This window comes from Bubalus bubalis, chromosome X (genome assembly GCF_019923935.1).
Source record: "Bubalus bubalis isolate 160015118507 breed Murrah chromosome X, NDDB_SH_1, whole genome shotgun sequence".
In the NCBI taxonomy this organism is placed as follows: Eukaryota; Metazoa; Chordata; class Mammalia; order Artiodactyla; family Bovidae; genus Bubalus; species Bubalus bubalis.
In genome coordinates this window covers 10,057,009-10,070,989 of record NC_059181.1, presented here as the reverse complement: position 1 = coordinate 10,070,989, position 13,981 = coordinate 10,057,009, and the positions used below count along the sequence as shown (strand labels likewise).

General features: G+C 40.5%; 1 long non-coding RNA gene across 1 annotated transcript in view; it reads right to left on the bottom strand.

Annotated features, from left to right (window-relative positions):
* Positions 1 to 461: 461 nt before the first annotated feature.
* The window catches only part of LOC102395959, a 224,964-nt gene continuing 211,444 nt past the window's right edge, over positions 462 to 13,981 (bottom strand). Inside the window, exon 5 of the long non-coding RNA XR_006548570.2 lies at positions 462 to 1,457. This is a non-coding gene — a long non-coding RNA (uncharacterized LOC102395959). The remainder of the gene's footprint in view (positions 1,458 to 13,981) is intronic.

The window sequence follows — 13,981 nt, the reverse complement described above, 5'->3', positions numbered from 1 at the left end:
AGAATAGGTACTATTAATCACATAACTAACAGAATAAGGACAAAAGCAGATCAAAAGAATAAAGCTAAAGTTCTGGTGAGGAAGAAACAGAACATACACTTTACCTGGCTAAATTCAGGGAGATACTTAGTTCCTGAAGTAATGGGACTAAGCAAATGAATAATTTAATGAGTAAAATTATGTCTTTGTAAACACTGGCTTTTAATTTATTAATAAATAGGGTTCCACTTACAATGCTGTTGGGCTTCCCTGGTGGCTTAGCGGTAAAGAATCCTCCTGCAAAGCAGGAGCTGCAGAAGATGTGAGTTTGATCCCTGGCTGGGGAAGATCCCCTGGAGGAGGACATGGCAACCCACTCCAGTATTCTTGCCTGGGAAATCCCATAGACAGAGGAGGCTGTTGGGCTACAGTCCATAGGCTCGCAAAGAGTTGGACATGAGTGAGGCAACTTAGCATGCACATAGAATGTTGTTATAGGTCATGACAATACTAATATTTGTTTAAAAAATTAAAATAACTATAGTTTATTTTGTGAGATTATGCTCTCAGGGTTGTGTATCAGTTAGTTATTACAATACTAATGCTGCATAGCAACCTCCCTCAAAAACCCAGTGATGTATAGTAACAAATACTTACTTCTTATTCATGCGTCCTGAAGTCAGTAAGCGTCTGGCTGGGCTTGACTCTAGCTCTCGGTTCAGTTCATTTCAGCTCCACAGATCTCTCATCCTCATTAGATCAGCAGCTTACTCAAGGTATGTCCTTCTCATGGTGAAGACAGAAGCGCAAGAGTGTAGAGCACAAACACCTGATATCTTTTAAGGCCTACACTATGGCTGTCACTTCTGCCCACAGCCCACTGACCGAAGCAAATCACATGGCCAAGTTTAACATCAATGTGGAAGGGAAATACACTTTTTCCATGGAGTTTTGGGGACATGGAGTGGGAAAGAATGAATATATGGTGAATAACAGTCTAATCTACAGGCTGTTCTCTTCTTTTTGTCTGTTTCTGTGCATTTATCATTCTTATACTGTTGTGGATACATAGAAATTTATGTTTCACAATTTGCGAGCATGACTTGTGCTTCACAATTTACAAAGCTGATTATACATTACAAAGCTTCACTCTCTATTGTTTTTCTGACAGGTACAATATTTTTTCCTTTGGTTCATCAGGCTATTATATTAAAACATCATGGGGGAAGGTGAGGCTTATCCCATGGATGGGATGTCAACTTGGAATGCATTCAATAGTAAATAACATGAAACTCAACTTATGGTTGCTGAAACAAATAGGAGTTCATCTTTCTCATGTGACAAGCAGTTCAAGGCAGGCAATGTGAGGCAGATGGTATCGCCAAAGTCTCAGCTCTTATCCTTCTCCACTCCATGACTGTTAGTCTCTTCATGGTTGTAAGATGGCTGGTGCAGCTCCATATGTCAAGTCTACATTCCTGGCAGGAAGAAAGGATAGAGGACCATGGCAGCTGATGGTCTCCTCTTATGTTCAGAAAGCAAAACTTTCCCAGAACCACCCTAAGTAGATGTCCACTTATATCTTATTAGAAAAGATGATTTCAAGCTCTATAGCCTTGATAACAAAAGAAGGCAAGGGTGAAAGCTACTGGAAAGGGGTGTTGAGACAATCTATGTTATATACCACAGAGGGACACAGGTGATCCCTATACCCAACCCTCCCCATCTCTAAGTAATCCTTACCTTCAGGAATCTATTTGTAGTAAGTACAAAATACTCATCCCCTGGGTACTCCTAACTAAACAATAACCTTGTCCCTGAGCCTCTGTTCCACTTAGGAACTTGCCTGTCTGAGCTTTTCTTTAGGCCACATAGAAATTAGTCCTGAGTTTTCTGTATTGATTTAGAAGTTTTGTATTCTTAAGCAATGTTATAACTTTTGACGATATGAAAAGCACCAGGCAAAGTTATTATTTTAAGGCAGTGTCCTTGGGCAAGTTAACTACTCTGTGCTTATTGGGGGGAAAAAAACCTATCTTGCAGGGTTGCTGTATAGATAAAAAACAATATTTGAAAAGGATTTCACACTTTACCTGGTATTTAGAAGTTGAGTTTTGCTAAGTGCAGTCAGATCAGATCAGATCAGATCAGTTGCTCAGTTGTGTCCGACTCTTTGCGACCCCATGAATCGCAGCACGCCAGGCCTCCCTGTCCATCACCAACTCCAGGAGTTCACCCAGACTCACGTCCATCGAGTCAGTGATGCCATCCAGCCATCTCATCCTCTGTCGTCCCCTTCTCCTCCTGCCCCCAATCCCTCCCAGCATCAGAGTCTTTTTCCAATGAGTCAACTCTTCACATGAGGTGGCCAAAGTACTGGAGTTTCAGCTTTAGCAGCATTCCTTCCAAAGAAATCCCAGGGCTGATCTCCTTCAGAATGGACTGGTTGGATCTCCTTGCAGTCCAAGGGACTCTCAAGACTCTTCTCCAACACCACAATTCCAAAAGCATCAATTCTTCAGCGCTCAGCCTTCTTCACAGTCCAACTCTCACATCCATACATGACCACAGGAAAAACCATAGCCTTAACTAGACGACAGTGTAGCCTTAAATGGTATACTCACTATGCTTTCAGCCTTGCCATGTATTACAATGTTTCAGTGTAATACTCCGAGGAACCAAAGGGGTAAAAAAGGCACTTATCAAAAAAGGAATACACAGTGAAGTCTTATAATCTGCAGCTGATATTATTACCATTATTGTTCTAGGATACTTCAACTCATTCTGATTGGACAGTTCATCCCCCTTTAAATATCTGATAACTCTGCAAACAGTTTCAGAGCATGATAAGGCTACCAATAACATGTTTAGAACCTGTACCTAGTATTGCTTTCATCAGGATGCTAAGTCTGCATCATCATTGTGTATCAGGCTTCTAGAATGGTCAGATACGTCAGATACTAAGAGGATGAGTAGGTAGGATTTTTTTAAATACGAAGGGGAAATGCAGAGTAATAGACAAATATCTTTTCTGAAACATAATATCCATGCCAGGCAGAAATTGTCTTCCTCCTTTCCTTTCTATCCCCTCATCACCAAAGCTCTGCTCTGCTTCTCCTTAGAGTGGAGGTAAAGTAATGGGAGAGAGTAAGACAATTTCTGCCTGTGCCACTCTTTTCTAGAGATAAAAGCATTTGCTTTTTTCCCTTCCTTCTTATTCTTCAAATTCACTGGTCACAAAACTTACACATATGTTATTTTCTACTCACTGTTCTAATTGGGATTCAGATCCAACTATTCAGCTTAATGGTGATTGCAACAATGAAGCTTACTCCTTGGAAGGAAGCTATGACCAACCTAGACAGCATATTCAAAAGCAGAGACATTACTTTGCCAACAAAGGTCCGTCTAGTCAAGGCTATGGTTTTTCCAGTGGTCATGTATGGATGTGAGAGTTGGACTGTGAAGAAAGCTGAGCACTGAAGAATTGATGCTTTTGAACTGTGGTGTTGGAGAAGACTCTTGAGAGTCCCTTGGACTGCAAGGAGATCCAACCAGTCCATTCTAAAGGAGATCAGTCCTGGGTGTTCTTTGGAAGGAATGATGCTAAAGCTGAAACTCCAGTACTTTGGCCACCTCATGTGAAGAGTTGACTCATTGGAAAAGACTCTGATGCTGGGAGGGATTGGGGGCAGGAGGAGAAGGGGACAATAGAGGATGAGATGGCTGGATGGCATTACCGACTCAATGGACATGAGTCTGAGTGAACTCCGGGAGTTGGTGATGGACAGGGAGGCCTGGCGTGCTGTGATTCATGGAGTCGCAAAGAGTTGGACACGACTGAACTGAACTGAGTCACTCTGAATGTGAGAGGACTTAACTTTAATAATAGTCCTTAAATCAAGATGTCATTTAAAGTTTTTCGTTCTGTACATACTTTCATGTTTAGATTAATTTTCATAATCCCAGTTAGTAGAAGGGTGGATACATGTTTGACCCTCTTGCCAACTGATAGGTATGAAGAAAATGGTGATGATGCCGGTGGTGGGGTTTCTAAGTATCATTAGCATTTAAACAAGAGAGAGGACAATCCTGATACTTCAGCAAGATTTACCCAGACCCTTGATTTGCTTAAATCATCATAAAAGATCAGAACTTGAAGGTGCCTTTACAATCACACCCTCATTTTACAGATGGCTGTTTGTTTGCTGCTTGTGTGTATGTCTGAGAACCACCGTGTGCTAAATGTTATCAATGCTGTCCACCTAGCCATGAATGAGTTCCCATTAGACATTGGGCATCTCAAGGATAGTGACTAGGGATCATCAATGCATCTCCAGCACTGGAGCAGCCTGTCATACAACTACTTAGTATATATTGCTTGACTCAATAAACTATTCTTGTTTGAGAAGAGCTAAGTCTTTTTCATTACAGAAAAATTTAATATAATATTGTCAAGTTGGAGAGAATATAGGAGAAGGAAGTGTTGAAAGTGGGGTGTGTGAAAAGAGTATCAATTTTACAGTTTGGGGCAGCACAATCTCTTCCAATTTATTAAAAAATATTCTCAGAAATATCACTTTAAAAGTAGGTTCAAAGTATTATAGAATTAATTTTACTATCCTCTCTCCTTTTCATTTTTCACTTGGGCAACAGGTTAAAATAGCAATTCATATGATGTTTAACGTGTTGTGCAGTTGTTCATCAACACTTCTGATTCAATACCCTTTGTGTTTCTGTTCACAGAAAATATTAATTTACATGGGAAACAATAATTCCATTTGAGGGCTTTTTGGAAATATTTTCTGATTAAAGTATTTGCTTTGAATAGTTTTCTTGAGGCTGTCATATTAAGAGTTCAAAAAAGAGAGAAGTAAATAAATGTATTCTTGATAGGTTATATTTTGGCATTTTGTGGCAGCCTGGTACAGTCTGGCTGACTATTGTCAAGGTCACTGTCTAGGGCAGATGTTCTCAACAAGGGTGATTATGCCTCCCAGGGGACATCTGGCAATGTCTCGAGGCAATTTTAATGTCATTGCTGGGAGAGAAGCTGCTACTGGCCTTGAGTGGGATTCTGCTTACTATCCTTCAGTGCACAGGACACAGCCCCTGAAAATGAAGAGCTGCTGCTGCTACTGCTGCTAAGTTTCTCAGTCGTGTCCGACTCTGTGCGACCCCATAGACGGCAGCCCACCAGGCTCCCCCGTCCCTGGGATTCTCCAGGCAAGAACACTGGAGTGGGTTGCCATTTCCTTCTCCAATGCATGAAAGTGAAAAGTAAAAGTGAAGTTGCTCAGTCGTGTCTGACTCTTGGCAACCCCATGGACTGCAGCCTACCAGGCTCCTCCATCCATGGGATTTTCCAGGCAAGAGTACTGGAGTGGGGTGCCACTGCCTTCTCCTAAATGAAGAGCTATCTAGCACCAAGTGTCAATAGTGCCATAGTGGAGAAATACTGTTCAGAGTCAAGAGACCCCGCTCCCTACAGTAGAGGAACCATATCATTTATCATCTAAATCAGGACATTGCTGAATTGAAGGGGGATACTATTAGTAGGAGCTTTCCTGGTGGCTCAGATGGTAAAGCGTCTACCTGCAATGTGGAAGACCCAGGTTTGATCCCTGGGTTGGGAAGATATCCTGGAGAAGGAAATGGCAACCCACTCCAGTACTCTTGCCTGGAAAATCCCATGAACGGAGGAGCCTGGTAGACTACAGTCCATGGGGTCGCACAGAGTCAGATATGACTGAGTGACTACTATTAGTAGGTATGGCAGGACAATAGGCATAAACAGGGACAGTCCCAGGTAAAGACCCTGTTTCCACACCTAAAGTTCTATGTGAACCCGGGCAAACAGCATCCTCGGTTGTAAAGTGAGGAAGTAAGATTAGCCCCAGGTCCCTTCCTGCTCCAGCATTTTAGTTCCAAGGATGTAAGCCTTTAGTGTCTCAAGCACACATTATTCTTTGTGTGTCACCTCTGTCAGTCCATAATCTCTTCTGGGGCAGGCCTCTATCCAACTCATTTTTCTGTCTCCTTTGCTCTCTTCACACAAGCCCCGCAGAAACAATGTTTGTTGAACTGCATAGTTCCAGCAGATTTACAACTTCCCACAGAAGCAAAATGTTAACATGAAAGATTTTAATAACAAACATATTTTGGTCATACTTCTCCGTGGGGAATGGATATGGGGCTTGACTTTCCCTTCTTGAGTTACTACCATGGCGGTATAATTTGACTGCTAACTTAGGGCACTTTTGAGAGTGAAAGGACATGCTGTTAAAAACTACAGCAGGATAATAGGCATGAGCTGGGAGGCAGGGTTGCCTGAATCAGGTTAAATGCCATTAGGATTCAGATTGCCACTCAAGAGAATTGTGAGCTTAGCAGACATATTATGTCCGCCCCATATAACCCCTGACCCCAATTATATGGCCTCTTTGAAGATAAAACATAGCTAGTTCCTTTCATCCACCTTGGGTAGTATTTGAATTTTTCTTTCATTCTTGTCCAAAGCTCATTTTTCCCTATACGTATTCCACATTAAACTTGCTGACCTTTGAAAGCAAAAGGAAAAAGTCCAGGAACCCGGCTCACATTAATTCCACTGAGTTTTACCCCTACCTCAGCTTATATGTTTGAAGAGTACATCCTTTAGAGAATGCTGAGGCCCTTCTTGATTCACTTGAGCAGTTGAGGAAAGAGAAGGCTCTGAGCCTGTGTTCTCCCACCTTCTGATAAAAACAGTAAAAGCATTTAATCTCTAGGCTGGGAGGTTGTAGAGTGAAAACAGGCTCTACTCCCCTATGTGCATTTACCTACTGATCTGTTTCCCTCTTCTGAAATGTCCTTGTGGGTATTATTTATCTCTTCATCCCAAGATCTTGCACAAAGTGAGCATTTAATATATGTTTATTAAAGGAATGGATGGATGGGTGAACCACAAGGCAATTCCACTTGTCACTGGTAGGATCGAAATCAATGACCCCCTGCTGCACTCACAACAGTCTTGAGTAAAGAATACTTGAGCTGGAAAGTCCTTTTCTCTCCTTCTCGCCCCAGTCCTTACCTCCTTCACCAAGTTATTAACCCTTGCACAAGCCATGTAGCATTGTTCGAGGCGGAGAAATCAGCTTGATGAAAGCCCATAGCCAATGAGAACCAAAATAAAGGAAATGTAAATAGAAGTACCAAATGTACATGGAACTACCCAGTTCCACTTCTGGGTATCTATCTGAAGAAAACCAAAACACTAACTTGAAAAGATATCTGCACCTCTATGTTTACTGCAGCATTATCTAGAATAAACAAGATGCAGAAGCAATCTAAGTGTCCTTTGATAAGAGAATGTGTAAAGATGTAGTCTATAAACACAATGGGAAACTATTAAGCCATGAAAAGGGAAACCTTGCCATTTGTCACCACAAATGGACCTTGAGGGCATTATGTTAAGAGAAATAGGTCAGACAGAGAAGAACAGATACCGTATGATCTCACTTATTCATGGAATCTAAAAAACCAAACCCACAGAGAACAGACTGGTGGTTGCCAAAAGTGGGGGTGGGCAAAATGGACGAAGGGGGTTGATATGTGCAAACTTTCAGTTATGATGTAAATAAGCTCTGGGGATGTAATAGACAGCATAGTGACCATAGTTAATAATACTATAGAATATATTTGAAAGTTGCTACCAGAATAGATCTTAAAAATTCTCAGTAGAAGAAAAAAATTCTGTAACTATGAATGGTGAGGGATGGTAACTAGACATTGTGGTGACAATTTCACAATATATACAAGTATCAAATCATTGTATTGTACACCTGAAACTAATATAGTGTTCTATGTCAAGAAAAATAGAAAGGAAAGGCCATACTCCCCATCCGGGATTACAATGAGCTGAGGTCTATAGAGGGTTTCTCTGCTGTTAGATACCATGATTACAATTATCATCGTTAAAATTATTTTAGTCTATTGGCAGAATCAGGTAACCCTTCTAGAATGTTATTTTATGAGCAGAGGAAATGAAGCTGGAAGGATGGAAAGTTCAGTGCACTGGTCCTGATGCAGTCTTCCCTGTGGCCCTGGTCCTTTAGTGCACAGCCTCTCACAGTGCATCCCTGGCCTTGCATCTTCATTCCCCAGATGGAGATTGAGAACTTGGTATATTCTGGGCACTGCAGTAAGTGCAAGGATTAAAAAGTGACTAAGCAGTCAGGATCCCTCCCACTCACAAGTCATAATATTCAAAATTCAACTGCCATGTCACTTAAAAGAAGTTTAAAAACCCATGTAACTTCCTCACCCATTTTTAAGTTGACATCTCACGTTTTTCATCACAAATTTAAATATTTACAAAGGTTAGTTACCAAAGCATTATAAATATGCCAAATACCATTTGATACCTAGCACCATTCACTTTTTTTTAGGATACAAAAAATTTTTATAATATTTCTTTTTCTCCTTCATCTCATATTTCCATTCCATTTGTCCCACAGAAATTTATCCTGTTGAAATTTATTTTTATGTTTGAAAGACTCCAGTCATCCTATAACACAGAAACACATGCTTTTTTCCATGTGACCATCCAGTTCAACTTTCTCACCAAAGCATAGGTCAACCATAGCACTGCTTGTTCAAAATTGCAGAGCAATTACACAGCTCTACTATGTACAAAAAATGTCTTAATGACCCAAATAACCACGATGGTGTGGTCACTCATCTAGAGTCAGACATTCTGGAGTGTGAAGTCAAGTGGGCCTTAAGAAGCATCACTACAAACAAAGCTAGTGGAGGTGATGGAATTCCAGCTAAGCTACTTCAAATCCTAAAAGATGATGCTCTTAAAGTGCTTCACTCAATAGGCCAACAAATCTGGAAAACTCAACAGTAGCTACAGGATTGGAAAAGGTCAGTTTTCTAACATCAAAGTTCATTCTAACATCAAAGAAAGGCAATAACAAAGAATGTTCAAACTATCGCACAATTGCACTCATTTCACATGCTAGCAAGTTCATGGTCAAAATCCTCTAAGGTAGGCTTCAACAGTATGTGAACCAAGAATTTCCAGATGTTCAAGCTGGATTTAGAAAAGGCAGAGGGACCAGAGAGCAAATTGCCAACATCCGTTGGATCATAGAAAAAAAAAAAAAAAAAAAGGCAAGCAAGAAAATTCCAAAAAAACATCTACTTCTCCTTCATTGACTACGTTAGAGCCTTTGGCTGTGCGGATCACAACAAACTCTGGAAAATTCTTCAAGAGATGGGAATACCAGACCACCTTACCTGCCTCCTGAGAAATCTGAATGCAGGTCAAGAAGCAACAGTTAGAACCGGACATGGAACAATGGACTGGTTCCAAATTGGAAAAGGAGTGGAGTCAAGGCTATATATTGTCACCCTGCTTATTTAACTTATATGCAGAGTACATCGTGTGAAATGCTGGGCTGGATGAAGCTCAAGCTGGAATCAAGACTTCTGGGATAAATATTAATAGCCTCAGATTTGCAGATGACACCACCTTACTAGCAGAAAGCAAAGAAGAACTAAAGAGCCTCTTGATGAAAGTGAAAGAGGAGAGTGAAAAAGCTGGCTTAAGACTCAGCATTCAAAAAACTAAGATCATGGCATCTGGTCCCACCACTTCATGGCAAATAGATGGGGAAAAAATGGAAACAGTGAGAGACTTTATTTTCTTGGGCTCCAAAATCACTGTAGACTGCAGCCATGAAATTAAAAGACACTTGCTCCTTGGAAGAAAAGCTATGACAAAGCTAGACAGTGTATTAAAAATCAGAAACATCATTTTGCAGACAAAGATGAGTATAGTCAAAGCTATGGTTTTTCCAGTAGTCATGTACAGATGTGAGAGTTGAGTCATAAAGAAGGCTAAGCGCTGAAGAATTGATACTTTTGAACTTGGTGATGGAGAAGACTCGAGAGTCCCTTGAACTGCAAAGGAAATCAAACAAGTCAATCCTAAAGGAAATCAGTACTGAATATTCATTGGAAAAGCTTATGCTGAGCTGAAACTCCAATACTTTGGCTGCCTGATGCAGAGTCGACTCGTTGGAAAAGGCCCTCATGCTGGGAAAGATTGAAGGTGGGAGGATGGACTGGTTTGATCTCCTTGCAGTCCAAGGGACTCTCAAGAGTCTTCTCCAGCACCACAGTTCAAAAGCATCAACTCTTTGGTGCTCAGCTTTCTTTATGGTCCAACTTGCACATCCATACATGACTACTGGAAAAATCACAGCTTTGACTAGATGGACCTTTGTCGGCAAAGTAATGTCTCTGTGTTTTAATATGCTGTCTAAGTTGGTCATAGCTTTTCTTCCAAGAGCAAGCCTCTTTTAATTTCATGGCTGCAGTCACCATCTACACTGATTTTTGAGCCCCTCAAAATAAAGTCTGTCACTATTTCCATTGTTTCCCCATCTATTTGCCATAAAGTAATGGGACTGAATGCCATGATCTCAGTTTTTGAATGTTGAGTTTTAAGCCAACTTTTTCACTCTCCTCTTTCACTTTCATCAAGAGGCTCTTTAGTTCCTCTTCACTTTCTGCCATAAGGGTGGTGTCATCTGTGTATCTGGGGTTATTGATATTCCTCATGGCAATCTTGATTCCAGCTTGAGCTTCATCCAGCCCGGCATTTCACATGATGTACTCTGCATATAAGTTAAATAAGCAGGGTGACAATATACAGCCTTGACTCCACTCCTTTTCCAATTTGGAACCAGTCCGTTGTTCTATGTCTGGTTCTAACTGTTGCTTCTTGACCTGCATTCAGATTTCTCAGGAGGCAGGTAAGGTGGTCTGGTATTCCCATCTCCTGAAGAATTTTCCAGAGTTTGTTGTGATCCACACAGTCAAAGGCTTTGGCATACTCAATGAAGCAGAAGTAGATGTTTTTCTGGAACTCTCTTGCTTTTTTGATGAGCCAACAGATGTTGGCAATTTGCTCTCTTGTTCCTCTGCTTTTTCTAAATCCAGCTTCAACACCTGGAAGTTCTCAGTTCATATACGGTTGAAGCCTCAGTTGGACAATTTTGAGGATTACTTTGCTAGCATGTAAGACAAGTGCAATTATGCGGCAGTTTGAACATTCTTTGGCATTGCCTTTTTTGGGGTTGGAATGAACACTGACTTTTTCCAGTCCTGTGGCCACTGCTGAGTTTTCCAAATTTGCTGGCATATTGAGCACAGCACTTTAATAGCATCATCTTTTAGGATTTGAAATAGTTCAACTGGAATTGCATCATCTCCACTAGCTTTGTTCATAGTCATGCTTCCTAAGGTCCACCTGACTTCGGACCCCAGGATGTCTGGCTCTAGGTGAGTGATCACACCATCGTGGTTATCTGGGTCATTAAGATCTTTTATGTATAGTTTTTCTGTATATTCTTGCCACCTCTTCTTAATATCTTAGTAGAAGGAGCATTGCTGTCCACAAGGGGGAAAAATATAAATACATCCCCAGGAAATAATGAAATTTAATCAATCCTCTCCTTCAGAAATATAAAATGTTTAACCTTTCTGATTTTTGTTTTGTTTTCCAAGAAAACAGGGCAAAAAACTTTATTGGATACACACTACTGAGTATTAAAATTCTCTTAATTTCTCACTATGGTGCTACTGGGTAAGGAGGAGAAAGAAAGGAAATAATTAATGAGAAACCCAAAAGGTGAACCACATACAAATCGGAAAGATTTGCACATTTACATGTTTCCCATCTTCAAAATAATAATAGCTCCCATTATCTGAATGCTTACTATTTGCCAGTCACTATGCCGAGCACCTCAGAAGGATTCTGTTGAGTCCTCTAATATTGTTCCCACATCACAAATGAGGAAACTGAAGCTCAGCAAGGTTAAATTACTGACTATCTAGGGAATAGTAGGGTTGGGATTTGAACCCAGACAGTATACACAGTGAACCTGCACTTTCCACCACCACATTCTACTGGTTCTAGGCCCCAAACTCCAACATACCTCAGTTACAGGGAACACTAATGTTTCTTCCAAACATTTGCAAGGAAAGATATGATCAGAAACTGTCAAATCTCTCAAAGCAAAAGAAAGTGGTATCTCAAAGGAAGTTTTTAACCTTTATGTATGCCCATGGACACATGGCAAACAATGAAAGGAATCCAGGAGTGTTAAAAATTACCAGTTATACTAAAAGCAAAATAAAAGAGCTAGAGTATTTTCATCTTAATCTATTTTCCTGAGTTTCTGTTAGGTTAGAACTGTCAAGTAATAGTCTATTTTAAATTCAAAACTGACACAGACTTTAAAGTTAAAAGAACCCAAACTAAAGGTTGTGGGGGTGGGGGAGGAAGCATCTGGCTGGTGAACCGCTCAGTGTGCTTTTTGTCATGTAACATCTCAGCCTAGTACATCTTTCTGATGTTCACATTTGCATCATTCAGAACAGCACTGTTGGGACCTACTGTCTGTCATCAGTGACTAGGTGCTCTGGCTGTTTACCTCTAATTCTTCCAAATTTGCTAAAGAAGAAAATGACTTTCATGTTGAGTTTTATTTTTAAAATTCTTTCTCAAAGTCCTCAGTACTCCTCCATAACGTATACTTTAAACGTTAAAAACGTGACTCTTATATAAAGTGAGCACATATCACAGATTATTTCTCTCATTAATCAGAAAATAAAGCAGGTTCAAAGGATAATGTGAGAGACTGAATATATATGAGAACAGAAAGAAAGAATGTAGGAATGGGATTATAAAATTTGATACAAAAGTACTTCCTCCTACAGAGCAACAAAAATGTAACCATCTATTTTACTGGAGAGAAATTTACATACATCTCAGTTCAGTTCAGTCACTCAGTCATGTTCGACTCTTTGCGACCCTATGGACCGCAGCATGCCAGGCTTCCCTGTCCATCACCAATTCCTGCAGCTTGATCAAACTCATGTCCATTGTGTCGGTAATGCCATCCAATCATCTCATCCTCTGTCGTCCCCTTCTCCTCTTGCCTTCAGTCTTTCCCAGCATCAGTCTTTTCCAATGAGTCAGTTCTTCACATTAGGTGGGCAAAGTATTGGAGCTTCAGCTTCAGCATCAGTCCTTCCAATGAATATTCATGGTTGATTTCCTTTAGGATTGACTGGTTTGATTTCCTTGCTATCCAAGGAACTCTCAACAGTCTTCATCAACACCACAGTTTAAAAGCATCAGTCCTTCAGTACTCAGCTTTCTTTATGGTCCAACTCTCACATCCATACATGACTACTGGAGAAACCATAGACTTGACTAGACGGACCTTTGTCAGTAATGTCTCTGCTTTTCAATATGCTGTCCAGCTTTGTCATAGCTTTTCTACTAAGAAACAGGTGTCTTTTAATTTCATGGCTTCAGTCACCATCTGCGGTGATTTTGGGGCCCAAGAAAATAAAGTTTGTCACTATTTCTGTTGTTTCCCCATCTAGTTGCCATGAAGTGATGGGACCAAGAACTTCCAGATGTTCAAGCTGGATTTAGAAAGGGCAGAGGAACCAGAGAGCAAATTGCCAACATCCACTGGATCATAGAAAAAGCAAGACAATTCTAGAAAAACATCTAGTTCTGCTTCATTGATTATGCTAAAGCCTTTGACTGTGTGGATTACAGCAAGATGAAAAATTCTTCAAGCGATGGGAATACCAGACCACCTGACCTGCCTCCTGAGAAATCTGTATGCAGGTCAAGAAGCAACAGTTAGAACTGGACATGGAACAACAGACTATTTCCAAATTGGGAAAGAGTACGTCAAGGCTGTATAGTGTCACACTGCTTATTTAACTTATATGCAGAGTACATCATGCAAAATGCTAGACTGGACTGATTGAAGCACAAGCTGGAATCAAGATTGCAGGGAGAAATATCAATAATCTCAGATATGAAGATGACATCACTATTATGGCAGAAAGCGAAGAGGAACTAAAGAGCCTCTTGATGAAAGTGAAAGAGGAGAGTGAAAAAGCTGGCTTAAAACTCAAC